Source organism: Spinacia oleracea, unplaced genomic scaffold (genome assembly GCF_020520425.1).
Source record: "Spinacia oleracea cultivar Varoflay unplaced genomic scaffold, BTI_SOV_V1 SOVchr0_125, whole genome shotgun sequence".
NCBI lineage: Eukaryota > Viridiplantae > Streptophyta > Magnoliopsida > Caryophyllales > Amaranthaceae > Spinacia > Spinacia oleracea.
The window spans coordinates 14332-22907 of NW_026614453.1; the positions used below are offsets into that span (position 1 = coordinate 14332).

General features: G+C 37.3%; 1 pseudogene; it reads left to right on the plus strand.

Moving 5' to 3' along the window:
• Positions 1 to 381: 381 nt before the first annotated feature.
• LOC130465299 (thiol-disulfide oxidoreductase LTO1-like) lies at positions 382 to 8211 on the plus strand (annotated as a pseudogene).
• Positions 8212 to 8576: the final 365 nt, after the last annotated feature.

Below are 8576 nucleotides of genomic sequence, written 5' to 3' on the forward strand. Positions count from 1 at the left end.
AATGTAATTTATTTATTTTAAAGTAAAAAAATAAAAAATATTTTGGCGGAAAAAAATCGCACCAGGAATGACACGTGTCATTCCCAGTGTCGCTTTTAGTATATAGTAATAAATAGATTTTTAAGTGAATAAAAGTGTAAAACCCCCTTGGCAAAGTGGTAAAACTGGTGAACTTGTTTTTTTCCTCGTATTGATTTGATTGACCCGGACCACCCGGTACGGGAGTTGGAGATCATCAACCAATCTCTCACTCTTTATGACCAAAGTAAAGCACACCAAAACACGAACACTGAATCAATTTTCTCCCATTTCTTTGCTCATCACTCCATCTTGCAGTGTAAATTGTTGATTTTTACACCTTAAGCAAACTCAGGTTCAAGCATGATGCTCAGTTCATCATCTTTACTACACCTATCACTCCCTCCAAAAGCCTTTTCTCTTGCCCTGTTTCCTTTCCTTCTCCCTCAAATTCAAGGTACTGTCTCTTACTCTCCACTTTCCCATTGATCCCCTTCTCTCTCTTTCTCTTCCCAATTTGATAATTTTTATCCTTTTCAGGGAAATTTAAGACATGGGGTTGCTCTACTTCCGGCGATGTGCATTCCAGGCCCGACCGCGACACTGAGAAGTCCGAAGATGCAGAGAACATGCCGGTTTCATCGTCTTCTTCTTCGTCATCGCCGTCGAACATTTCTACATACAATTGGTGTGTGGGTCTTGGTGGATTGGGGTTTCTGGAAACTGCTTACTTGACCTATCTTAAGCTCTCTAATTCCGATCCATTTTGCCCTATTGGTGCTGGGTCTTGCAGTGATGTCCTCAATAGTGATTATGCCGTTGTTTTTGGTAACTTCCAATTTTTCAATTCTAATTTTTTTCAGTTTTCAGTTTTTGTAATTCTTAATTATTTTGGTTTGTTGACTTTACTTAGTTTGATTAAGAAATGGAACTAATTGGTCATTTGACTACGCGGAAACTTGATAATCTATTGCCATTTATGTGATTGTTGTATGTTCATGTGGTACGAATATAGTTGGATGATGTAGCTCTCAATTAGTTGCTTGGTTTAGGAAGATTAGGAATGGTAAATATAAACTTAGCAAGTGGCTTTATATGTCATAAAAGTTCCTTATGTACCTAAATTTTGCGGGGTTAGAGGGAGGTTGCACTACTGAGGATTAGTTGGAATTCCACATAAAATTCCGGTTTCTTATATAATAACATCTGAAAGCCTGTAAAAAGCAGCGATGCAGGTGACTAAGATCTGAGCATTCTATGAACTTATGAACCATTTGCCGGAATTTATTGAGACCTTGTTGAAAACTGTGTTCTACTTATTTTGTTCATACATGGTTGGTTGGTTAGGGGAACCATGGTGCAAGGTCTATATGTATTGAGTTATTTTTCATTCACTTGTTGTCATTTGATGAACTTTGGGGCCTATGCCCGAAATCATTTTCAATCCGCTTGTCTAAAGAAAGACCAAAAAGAAAGACCAAAAAGAAAGGATGGAATAACCTTGTCTGCTACGGAGTAAAGGACTATGTTGATGATTGGGATGCGTTGGTTGGCATGATGACTGTCTGAGTTAGAAGTTGGGGGGTCAACTAATCAAGGCACCTCTCTTGTTTGGGTGGATTGCAGTTGATGTTGTCATATATATTCTTGCTTATTTGATGGCCATTTTTGTTATCCCCAAGACTGTGATGAAACAATATTGTGTCTCTTTGAAGAGCCTTCTTATGGGGTGGTAAGTATGCTGGGATGTAGTCTGCCAGAAGGAGGCTTAGGCACTGAGGATAATGTGAAATGTAAATTGGCTCCCTTAGCAAATATATTTCTGGTACATTGTTATAAAACTGACTGCTTGTGGGAAAGATGGATCCATGTCACATGCATGCATAAGAGAGATTGTGGGAATAAATCTGCAGGAGAAGCTTATTCCCACAGAGAACCCTCCTCCAAGGTATACTCTGATGATGCCCCCCCATGAGTTTGTAAAGCTTCTGTATGAGTACTCACCATTTTTCAGAACCCATCCACCAGCAGCAACAATCAGTTACAACAACCTATAATTTTTTCAAAGACCGAGACATATAGGGAAAGTGATAGAATCTAAAGGTCTACCTTTAATATAGAACTTGTCAAACCAGTGCACTATAACCTGTCTTTCTTGTGAGTGATGAATACCCACATCAGTTTAGCAACAGGGTAATTTATTCCGTTTGGGTATTTGAGTTTTATGAATCTTTGTAGTTTAATGATTTAGAGGTACTACATAACTATTACTCCCTCTGTCCCACATTACTAGTTACACTTACCTTTGCACAAAGTTTTAGGTGATCAGTGGTTGCTTGGTATCAAATGTTATTTATTGAAAATGTAGACGGGTAGGAGTTAGTGGGGTATTTTTTTAATTGAATGAGAGAGGGTGTGGGACCAAACTTTTTTTTAGTGGGAGGAGAGAGACAATATATAATTGTAGGGTCATTCCTTATTTAGAAGTGTAACAAGTAATGTGACGAAAAAGGAAAGTGTAACAAGTAATGTGGGATCGGAGGGAGTATAACTACATAAGAGTACGTGACACTTTACATGTATAATAGGATTTTAATTTTTAAACTCTTTACCACTTTAGGTGGGTGATAAAAAATAGAAGTACATGTACTTTATTTTATTGAATCTATTAAGTATAGTGTATGAAAATATATCATTAATTCATCTTAGTTTAATTTTTTTTAATTTTTTTTAAAAATATGAATCCAATGGCGTAAAAGTTGAAAATTTATATTATTGCAGTTGTAAGTTATATCAAATTTATACTTGGGTTTTTGTGATGCAGAATCTATTTTTGACCTGAACATCAAATTTTAACATTACTGCAGGTGTTTTGTTTGAAAGAAGATTCAATGATCCTCCTTTTGCATTTGCCAGGTGTCCCTCTTCCACTAATCGGCATGACTGCCTATGGAGTTATCCCTTCTCCTAGGTTTGAAGTTAGGAGGATGGAATATGCCTCTCAAAATCAATCAAAGTGATGGGCGTCTACTTTTGCTTCCTGTCTCGGCTTCCATGGCAGTTGCAAGTGCTTACTTTTTATACATCCTGGCGACTAGACTTGAAGGAGCTTCGTGTTCATATTGCTTGGCATCTGCTACGTTGTCATTAGCTTATTTTCATCATTTTAAAGGTACTTACCCTCTTGTGAAGTTGTGAGTAATTTATTATATAAAAAATAGTAAAGCACTACCATAGTTTTTCATTCTTCATTTATGTCTTTGTATTACAGGATTTCGGACTGCAAGAGCTACAAAAAGTTGTCACTTTACCCTTGTGTACAGCTGCTATTGTGCTTGGAATTTTAAGCACCTCATACAGTGCCTTACCGCCAATCTTGCCAAGGTGATTCAATTGCATGGTATTTTGGTTAAGACCTGAGATCTCAGGGATCTTACATGTTTGAAGATGATTTTTTCATGCATTTATTTTGTTCGGGAGCAAGTCGGGAAAGGGATTTTTATTGCCCACCTAAGATATGTAATACATATCCAGCTACACATAACCAGGAAACATTTGTTATTTATATGGGCTGGATCTATATACATCTCTACATAAAGGTTTAACTGGAAACATGCTGAATCTACATCATGTTTCCAGTTTCCAGTGACATCTTTGTGTAAGGATGTATGTATATACAAGTGGATGAATTTAGTTCTCCAAAATGTTAAGTATGCCTTACAATTATTAGTGTTTTGAACAATTTACTATGTCCTATCATCTAGGGTCATGTCAATACGCTCTTCCATGGCTGTTTGCGATCTTTTTTCTTGAATATGTCAATGAGCTATGCTCTGTTCCAATCCTTTTGCTGATTTTTGAAAGTGTTTCATTTAAGATACTATTGAAAGTAGAGATGAGAGGGGAAAGAAGAAGAACAAAAACGATATTTCTATCGCTTCAATCCTTTATATAGACAAGTGCATTACAGATGACTAACTAAAACTTAGCTAAAACTTGCAACCAAATTGATACCGACCTACATGATATTCCACTAATAACCCACAAACTCAACTAAACAAATACAACCGACTTCTATTGGAGATAAAAATGCAAACTACAAATGAAGCGTTGATAAAAAGATAATTGCATTCTCATTCGATTAAACCAGGAGAAAACAATGCCTTTTATAGCCTACAAAATAACTTACAAAACAAAAGCAAGCTAGCACTACCTAATTACGTGGATAGTGGTTGATAGTGCCCATAATTGTAGCCCACTACTACTACTAAGGTGACTAATCTGACCCAGTAAATAACAACATTGATTTAGTGACTTAAAATAATGAAACTAAGTAACTATTACTTTGAAACACTAACTTTAAATTGGTCATTTCACAAAATGTCTTGACTTTTGAGTCACCAAAGGAGGCATGAGACATGCTGAAGGAAGAGTTGAGGGCAATGCTCAAACAAAGTTGATGCAAGTTTTGAATCTCAAACGAGAATTTGAGATGCAAAGGATGAAGAAAAGTGAAACCATTAAGGAATATGTGAGTAAACTTATGACCATTGTTAATCAATTAGATTGCTTGGTGAATTATTTTCCCATGAGAGAGTGGTTGATAAGGTTTTAGTGAGTGTTCCCCAAAAATACGAGTCCAAAATTTCCTCACTTGAAGATTCCAAAGATCTATCCAAAATAACCCCCAAAGAGTTATTTAATGCTCTTAATGCTGTAGACCAAAGGAGATCAGTGAGGGAGGAAGAAGCTAGAGAAAGAGTTGAAAGAACCTTATTGGTAAAGTCTTCTTCCTGTAAAGGGAAAAGAAAACCCCCCAAATGCAACCACTATCAGATGGTTGGTCATGGTGAAAAAATTATTGGCATAAGGAAAAGCGAAAATGTTTTAAGTGTCAAAAATTTGGGTATTGGCAAAGAATTGCAGGCTTCAAAATGTCGAGGAAGCATCTACGGCCTGACTACGGGACAAGTGGCTGTAGAAGAAAAATGTTCTCGAGTGATGGGTGATAATGTGCACCGAGGGAGAGAATAGTTTGCCTACGGTAGTGCTTAGCTGTTATATATTTTTCTTCCCTTATTGAAGATAATATGTTCACAAGTACACTAGTGTTTATAACCTTGACTGATTAGATGCTTCAAATTGCTCCTTGACTCTAAACGTTGGAGGTTGTTGTTATGATGTGATGCTGTTGATGAGTCACTATTTGAAGTTGTGTTTTACATTTCACTGACAGATCAGAAGCCATGGATTTAACTTATTATACAACGGAGATTATTTCAGCATCAAGCCCTTTTGCAATTTCTCTTGCAAAACATCTCAAATCTACTGGGGCAAAATGTATGGGGCTTTTTGGTGTTCACACTGCCAAGAACAAAGGAGGGTAACCACTAACAACTAACTTATTTGGGGAAGGGACGGGTGGAATGAGATAGCAAACTTGCCTCATGATGATTCTGCATCATTTTTTTGTGCATGTGTCGTGTACGTTCTAAAGTTTTCAATTTGATTGGTTAACTTATGTATTTAAATGTGACGATTTTTTTTTCTTCATTTAGAAGATTTTCTGCCGTTTTGGTTAAAGTATGTCTGTGGTATGGATGCATATGCCTGGTCCGTGTTCTTCTTTTACTTGCTTGTGTTTGGTAAATTGATATCCTCCTTGTCAGATATATTTACATACAATCTCTCTTCTAGTCTCAACTCTCAAGACTACTCTCTACTGGTAAGAGGCAGTATAGTACCTGGACCTCCAATGCCCTGATCTCTGATAGGATCCATGTTGGGTGGTGTATGACCCTCAGAAGTGTTTGGATGGGGGGGAGGGGTGGGTGTGTTTACTTCTAGAATCTTTCAATGTGCTTCTTGCTGTTCTAGTTTAACATCATTTTCTCATCTGCCTAATCTCTGTGGTCATGATGTCCTAACATCTGCGTTAAATTTGAAGATATGTTCTTCATTAAAGCACTCCAAAGAGGCGAAGATGGTCAAGTATATCTTCCATCAGCTGAAGTTGTCCAGATGTTGGTTTAGAAACAGTTGTATCTGCATTGGATATCAGATCTATAATCCAGGTGGAAGAATCACTTTGATCATATTTAACTTTTGAGGAAATCATGCACCAGAACATAAATTCACGTTCCAAAACTATCCACACCAGAAAGCTGAATTAACTCCATCCATCCCATGACCTTTACTGTTAGGATGTCTTGTTCTAAAAAGAATCTGATCCTGTCGATCTGGTTTAATATCTGACTTCCAATTTGTGTTTCCAAGTCTCGGATATATTGAATCAGATCAGATTGCACTTTTTCTTACTATTTCGGACGTCCAAAACATCAGCAATACTTTTTTCTTGAAAAGCTTTTTAAAAAATGTGTTTATTTCTCTTGTTCTTTGACACAATCTCTCTTCCTTATATGTCTCTTCTCCCTTTCTGCTCTCTGTCATGAACTCATTCACTATTTCTCTCACTCACGGGCTCCAGTATTGATTTTTGTGATCGAGAAATCCTAGAGACGGTACCAGTCATTGCCTATTAAGTATGTTAGCATCTACTCTAAAGCTTTACTTATATAAAAATTAGGAAAATTTGGTTAGAAAGGACCTTTTCTGGTACTACTTTGTGAGAAGTTCCTTTGAAAAAAGTTTGCAAACTAGGACCTTACATCACTTCTAGGTTGTTGACTACCTTAGTTTGATTTCGAGCATTGACTTGGTAAGTTGGTATTTCCGGTGTTGACTTGGCCAGCCTAAAATTGATTTAAGGTCCTAGTTTTCCAACCTAAAATTTCCACTGTAATTACCAGCACCTCCACCACCGGCAACGTCTAACCCACACCTGAGACCTCACATTACCTCCACCCAGTGTTACCTAAGCCTCCAATCAGCCCACGAACCGCGAACCGAAAAAAGCGAATTATAGCATCAAAATGGTATAATTTTGGTCTAATTAGCAACTTAGGTAGCGAATTGCGAACCCGTACCCAATCTCATACTAGCGAACCAGGTAACAGTGCCTCCACAGCAAGTCACAGCTGTATGTAATCACACATCTTCCCTTGGGGATCCTGCAAGACTGCTGGAAGCCAAGAAACTAAATCTCCTCTTGTTTGAATATTATATGTAGATGATAAGAATTGGATACCTAAATTTCCCAAAGATCAGATTCTTTTTCAGATCGGATTCAGAGCCAGTTTAAGTTTTACCAATCTGGTTTGGCGGTTATTGAGATATACAAATTTTGGATCGAATATCTGATTTGAACTCTCCTCAGTGTTTTCTCAAAAGCAGTAATGCTTAAGCAAGAGAAATCACAAGCTCTTAGTTGTTAGCTCTAGAAACTTGTAGAGAAATTCACCACCATTCTAAAGATACAGCTTCTACATTGTGGATTCTACCATTTGCTGTTGTTTTCTACCTTTTCCTCTTGTACTCTTGCTTATTACCTCATATGCAAGACTCTGTTGCCCTACTTCATTTTTATCATTAGAATGAGTTGCTCTCATGAAAACAACAAATTCAGCAGTAGCCATGTTACTTGGATTCAGGTACACACATGTTAAGAGTCCTGACATGGAAGAATCTGACACATCGATAGCCATTTAAGTTATTTTCTTCTGAGTTCCATGGTTATTTATATTTAGTATGTGATTTCTTTTAATTCCACACAAGATCGTCCAGAACTCCAGATGTTGGATGAATACAATAATCTTAGCAGAGGTCAGAAAGGGTGTGGAACTGAATTTTGTTCTATGATAAGCAAAGGCACCTCTTGCATGTCTAATTTGTACAAAAGTTGGAGTAGTGAATCACTAGTCATTTTTTCTTTGATGGCATTCTACTTTGAATGAGTTTTGCTAGTTTTATGGAATATGGAGCGAAAAGAATGTACTTTCTTGAAACTGTTATGGCTCATCTGACTATAAATTGAACTCCTGTCAGCGTCGCTATTTTGAAGTGTTGTTAGATTCATGACGTTGTATCATAATGTTGAATTGATTTTCTACAGTTTGGTAAGCAGCTCAGTTGTTAAGCTGGATATGATTTTCCGTGTTTGTGTATAGATGTTTGGGCGTGAGGCAATGGCAGCTGTTAGATTATGTGGAATGCTTCCCTGATGGTGTTAAGAAAGGAATCAAGATGGTTTCGGCTTGTAGTGATGTTGAATTGAAGGATTCCCCACATGGCTAATAACGGCGAGGTGAGCCTAATGTGCTTGCAGCTGATTTCACCATAAAAAAAAAAATATGTAGTTAATTTGCTCTACCTTTCATGTATTCTTTTATGAGTTTATCTGCATGAAGTGGGCTCCCTATGCTGGTATTTGGGTGTAGGAGTTTGGGGGTAGAGGAGGGTGGGATTTCGTAGCTTTATTTAAGCTTTCAAATCAGCAATTTCTTTTTAGTCGACTTTTCATATCACCTATAAGTAGGCAATTGTAGCGTCATGTATATGACTACGCAAAATAGATGACTGTGAAAAATGCCGTGGACATTTCTTGTCTTGTACACTGTTATTGCAAAATCATGGCTACTCGACCTAGCATTTCTCTGACG